Genomic DNA, 6,000 nt, shown 5'->3' with positions numbered 1-6,000 from the left:
TCCCCAGCTGGCCAGGAATCAAACCTGCACTTCAGAGGCTGCAGACAGCTTCACAGTGCTGTGCTCAAGCTGCTGTGCCACTGGGGAGGCCCGAGTATGTCTTTTTTTAAAGTTACAGAAGTAAATAATAGAAGGATTTAAAAATAAGTTAATGGGAGGAGAGGAAGATGTAGGGAATGTAAAGATGCTAAATTGTCATATTAGTCCTGAGGAGCTGGGAATGTTGCCCATTTTGATGAATCAGCAGTAGAAGAGTTAACACTGTGGTCAGCATTTGTGGGGACTTGGGGGTCCAGTATCTATCCATGTCATGTCTAGTAACAGCGCTGAGCTCTGTTTGGATGTCCACACTCCCCAATCCTAGTTCTCATTGTTTGGATGATATCCCTAACTCAGCTCCTTTGTTCCTGTCACCTGAAGCAACCATGTCTTTTTGAGAGCTATTTGCCTGCTGCCTAGGACACTGTGCCTGCAAACATTTTCTTAGCTTTGCATGGCAGCATCCATGAAATAAGGTCTCTTGAATGTCAGAGGGAGCTCTGAGCACTTTTTTATTTCTTTTATGAGCTTGCTGGTCTCTTCATTTATCAGGAGGAGGGATGGTGTCCTAACTGGCAGGTCCAGAGAAGGCCTCGGCTTCTGCTATTGGTAAAGGTCCCTGGCTGATAGGATGGGGGAAGGGTAGAGGGTATTTGTTATCCTGACATCCCGCGGCAGACATGGTCCCTTGGCATTCACCTTTACACATTGTAGTCTGCTTGCTGCCAACACCTCCAAATCCTTTCCAGAACAGGTGAATCAGACCTAATCAACCAGTACAGATCTTTCACTAGACACTGGAATTGGTTCAAGGGTAGTATGTGGCCCATTCAGAACCACTGAGACGCAGTGAAACTTTTCGGGTATGCATGTTGGAGATCAGTATTTGCTCAGTGTTTGATTCAATAGCCTATGAGATCCAACCTAATCACTGTGGGTCACATCATCCAATCTAGTAGGGGCCTGAGTAGAACATAAAGTCAGAGGAGGGTGAATTCACTCTCTCCTTGACTGAAATGTGCAACTTCATCTGCTCTTAGATATTGAAGATGCTGATTCTCAGGCCTTCAGATTCAGGCTGAATGAAGCTACTGGCTTTCCCAATCCTCCAGCTTGCAGGTGCCAGATTGTGGAAATTTTTTGGCCTCTGTAACCACACGAGCCAATTCCTATAATAAACCTCTCTCTTGCTCTCTAAACAGATATATATTTACCCACAAAGAGTGTATGGCCTGCAGAGCCTAAAATATTTATCATCTAGCCCTTTACAGGAAAAGTTTGCTGAGTTCTTTAAGCCAGTGGTATTCAAACTTGAGTGTGCAATAGGGTCTCCAGGGGGGATTGCCAACATACGCATTGCTAACTCCCTTCTCAGAATCTCCAATTCACTTCATCCAGGTGGGACCCAAGATTCGCTTTTGATGTTGCTGCTACTATCCTGGGGCCATCCTTTAAGAGCTGCTGCTCTAATCTCTAATACAATAACGTGAAGCCATTTCCTTCCAATGCTCCATTCTGCAGTTACAGCTGCAGTGCCCCAAACTCCATGGCAATTCAGAGTGACTTCAGTCCATTAGGTAATTCCACAGCTGCAGTCCAAGAGCCCCCAGTCCCCGCTGCATGGATGCATGGTTGGGGAAAGGGCAGAGGCTTAGTTGGACTGGACTATGAAATGTCTGGGAAAGGGCAGAGGCTTAGTTGTTGACCACCAAGCTTCTCTTGGGTCAATATTGCAGCTGATCCAGGATGACAGGAGGATTCTGAGTTGCATGGTCATTCAAATACCTGCTTTCTTTCCACTTGGTAACTCTGCCATTCCCTAGCATATTATTATTCTTTTTTTTTTTTTTTTTTTTTTTTTTTAATTTTCTAGAGGCATGTCTTATTTATCTATTTGTTTGTTTTGTTTTGGTTTATACATGCACTGGGTACAGTCAGAAGCCGGGAGGGCGAGAGAATTCACCAGAGCCAGAGCGGGGAGCAGAGCAGGCAGAAGGACCGAAGTACACTGCTGAGGGGAGCAGCGGGCGGCAGGAGAGGTCTGCGCGCCATGTGGGACCCTCCTCAGGTGGCCGGGGAGCAGCCGGGGATCGAACCGGCGCCGCAGAGGCCGCGGGCAGCTTCGCAACCCAGCGCTCAACCGCTGCGCCACCTGGGAGGCCCCGCATATTATTATTCTCTGCGTGGTCAAAGATGGCCATCTTCACATTCAGGCATCTGAGAAAGGCCCATTGCTAGTGGCTTATTGTACATTAGAGCTAACCAGAAAGTTGCTCAGACTAGTCACTTCTGCCTACTCCCACTGACCCAGTGTGAGAGGCTGGAATATGCTTTCTTTAGGCAGCCCTGTACTCAGCAAGATGGAGAAGAGGATGACCCACAGGCTGCCCCAGAGCAGTGCGCTATATTCTATTGACTTCAGAAAACAAAGGCTTAGTTCTCCCTCATGACATATGTGTATGCCAAGTAGCTAGAGGCTTGTTCCAGGTTGGTGTTGTCCTCACCATAGGACGTTGGCGGAAGGAGAAGTGGTACATTTTTAACATTTGGTTTTTATTTATTTATTTATTTTTTATTATTTTTTAAACCTCTTTTTAAATTTTTTTTTTTTTTTTAATACAAGAGCTAGGGTACAGGCCAGAGGCATGGGAGAGTGAGAGGATTCACCAGAGACAGAGCGGAGAGCAGAACAGGCAAATGGACCAAAAACACTGCTGAGGGGAGCAGTGGGAGAGGCAGGAGAGGTCTGCTGTGCCATGTGGGTAGCTCCTTGGCTGGCTGGGAATCGAACCCGTGCTGCAGAGCCTGCGGACAGTGTCACAGTGCCATGCTCAACCCACTGCGCCACCGGGGAGGACAACATTTGGTTTTTAAAACTTGAAGTATGACATGCATATACAAAAGTACACAAACAAGAAGTGTATAGCTCAGAGGGTTTCACAAAATGAATATACACATGTAACCAGCTCATCAGACAAGAAACAAAGCATGAGCAGTGCACCAGAAACCCCCTCACACCCCATATGCTCCTTTCAAGAGTGAAAACTATCATAACATGGTGTTGTTAAAACTACCAGATTAGTAAAACTAGTAGATTAGTTTTGCCTATTTTTGAACTATATACCAAGTAGGGCTGTAAAGCAACTGGAACTCTCATACACTGGATATTATATTGCACAGAGTCTTCCAAGTCTAACTCTTTCATTGAACATTTTTTGGAGGGTGAGATTTATCCATGGTGTTGCTGGTAGCAAGTGAACAATAAATTTTTCTTCTGTGGTTTTCTTTCTTCTTCTTCTTCTTTTTTTTTTTTTTTTTTTTTTTGCATTGCAGTCTAATTACTCTACTGATGGATGCTTTGTCTATCCATTCTACCACTGATGGACACTCTATTAGTATTACCAATAGTGTTTCTATGGGGGCCTTCCTGGTGGTACAGGGGTTAAAGACACAGTGCTATCTAGCTATCATCAGCCACAGCAGCATGAGTTTGGTCCCTGGCCTAACCCACATGACGCAGCAGGTCTTTCCTGTCTCACCTGCTGCTCCCCTCAGCAGTATATTTCAGTAGATCTGCCCATTCTGCTCCCCACTCTGTCTCTGATGAATCTTCTCTCACACACCCCTACACCGCACCTTTGGCCTACGCCCCAGTTCTTGAATGCATAAATAATCTTTAAAAAAACAGTGCTTCTATTCACATTATAGTGCATGCCTCTTGGTGAACATGTATTGCATTTATATTAAGTCTTTACCGTGAGTGGCATTGCTGGGTCATAGGGAAAGTGTAGGTGTATGCTGAGTTTTAGAATTTACTGCCAAACAGTTGAACTATTCCAAAATAGTTGAACCAGTTCACACACCCATTAGCAATGTGTGGGAGTATTGGTTGCTCCATATCTCCAACTTCAAACTGCAAGCGCTGAGTCTGATCCAGATGGACTTTGTTAGAAAGCAGATAGACAGACCAACTTCCATTTTCAAAAGCCATGGATGTGGGCCTCCCTCATGGCGTAAGGGGTTAGGCACCACATTATGAAGCAATCCGCAGCCTCTGTGGCACGATTTCGATCCCTAGCCAGCTAGGGATGTCCCAGTCATGATGTTCATTATAAAAACATAGACCAGTCCTTGATCTCAAGGACTAGTCCTACAATCTAAAGACAAGATTTACCAGCAAATCACCAACTACAATGGAGTGAAAAATACAATATGTGTACACACTGGGTCTTTAAAAGAGCAGCCAATATGGTCATGTTTGTAACACACCTATATAATTCCTGGGGAAGGCCCTCTAGAAACACTAATTGAACAAACAAATTAGTGACTAGCATTAACCCAACTGAGTGCAAATAGCTTTATTCGATCACTTCCTATGAAGAGATATAGTTGGTCAAGTTTAATGACATTAACTACCTAGGTATTAATTTTCCTGGTGATAAAAATCTCAAGATTTAAAAATTTCTGTTGTTTGGCATAAAATACTAATTTACATATATAATATCAATGAAGCACCCCACGAACCTTAAAACTTTCAGGAAGTAGCATTTGAAAATTACAGTGAGCACTCAGAGATCAATGGACATGTGAGTGTGTGGGGAAGCAAGTAGGAAGAGATCAACACAAGGGAATAGGCTGATAGAGCAAGTGGGATGGCCAAGGGTAATTAAACTTATCTCGTAATTCCATCTGGAAACCTGCAGTTGAATGGGTACCTGTTATGTTCAGTCTAAAGATGCTTGAGGAAAAAAACAAGCACTTGTTTGATTATCGCTGTATCGCAACCATCCCAGGCCAAGTTGGTTCAGGAAGCTAAAAAGAAAACCTTGGAGCACCTGGCATCATCCCCACAGGTTTTTTAATAGAATGCAGGGGACACAGAAACATTAATTCCAAAGGGCACCTGCATGCCTATGTTTATAGCAGCACTATTTGCAGTAGCTAAGCTATGGAAACAATCCAAATGTACAAAAATGGATGACTGGATCAAGAAGATGTGGTATATATACACAATGGAATATTACTCAGCAATCAAAAAAGATAAACACATGCAGTTTGCAGCAACATGGATGGAGCTAGAAGGGATCATGCTCAGCGAAACAAGCCAGAAAGAAAAAGAAAAATACCGGATGGTCTCACTCATAGCAGGAATTTAGAAAACTTAAATAAGAGACCAGGAAGAAGACTAATCAATACAAAGTAAAAATCAAAATCAACAAGCAACTATAAACCAGAGACACACTACGGGTGAGAGGGGAAGGGAGGGGCGTGGGAGAAGAAGGACTAGAGTCAAAATAAGAGGGTGTGTAATTGTATGGGGAATATAACCATAATGAAAATGCGTACATTGTGCAACGATGAAAAATGATGTAAGAATTATACAAAATAAATATTTTAAAAAATAGTATGCAGGGTAAACAAGCCAGCAGGGAGACAGGAACTTGGGCCCCCCTGTGAAGCTCTATTGGCTCTTTCCTCTGGGCCTTGTCTTAAAGCTGTCACTCGGCCGCTCTCTGCCAAGCACCGCCCTATGTGATGCTGCCCTTATAGCCTCAGTCTCTCAGCTCAGGTGTGCCCACTTACGCACACCCACACCATACTCCAGGTGTCCACCATCAGGCATGCATACCCTGAACCCACGTTCTCAAGTGCCTCTTGCATTATTAGCACAATCAAGTCCACAGGTGATAGCCACAGAGGCCAGCCGCGCAAAAGCCTGATCATCTCATTTACCCTACAACTGCTTATGGGGTTTTCTGTTGATTGCAGTCAAATATCTAGTTTTTCTAAGTGTATACACAGAAATTGGAGCCTTTGGGAGATGGAGGATGGCGAAGTGGATGCTTCAAAGCTGATTTGGGTCAGATTCCCTAGAAGCAGAGTCAAAAGTGGGGGTTCTTACCCATGTGATTTATGGAGTGAGGGACTGCTCACAGAAAAAGCTAAGGGAGAGGGAGTGAA

Source organism: Talpa occidentalis, unplaced genomic scaffold, assembly GCF_014898055.3.
Source record: "Talpa occidentalis isolate TD23 unplaced genomic scaffold, MPIMG_talOcc4v2.1 talOcc4.10, whole genome shotgun sequence".
Taxonomy (NCBI): domain Eukaryota; kingdom Metazoa; phylum Chordata; class Mammalia; order Eulipotyphla; family Talpidae; genus Talpa; species Talpa occidentalis.
The sequence above is the reverse complement of the archived record's forward strand: the minus strand, read 5'-3'. Positions refer to the sequence as shown.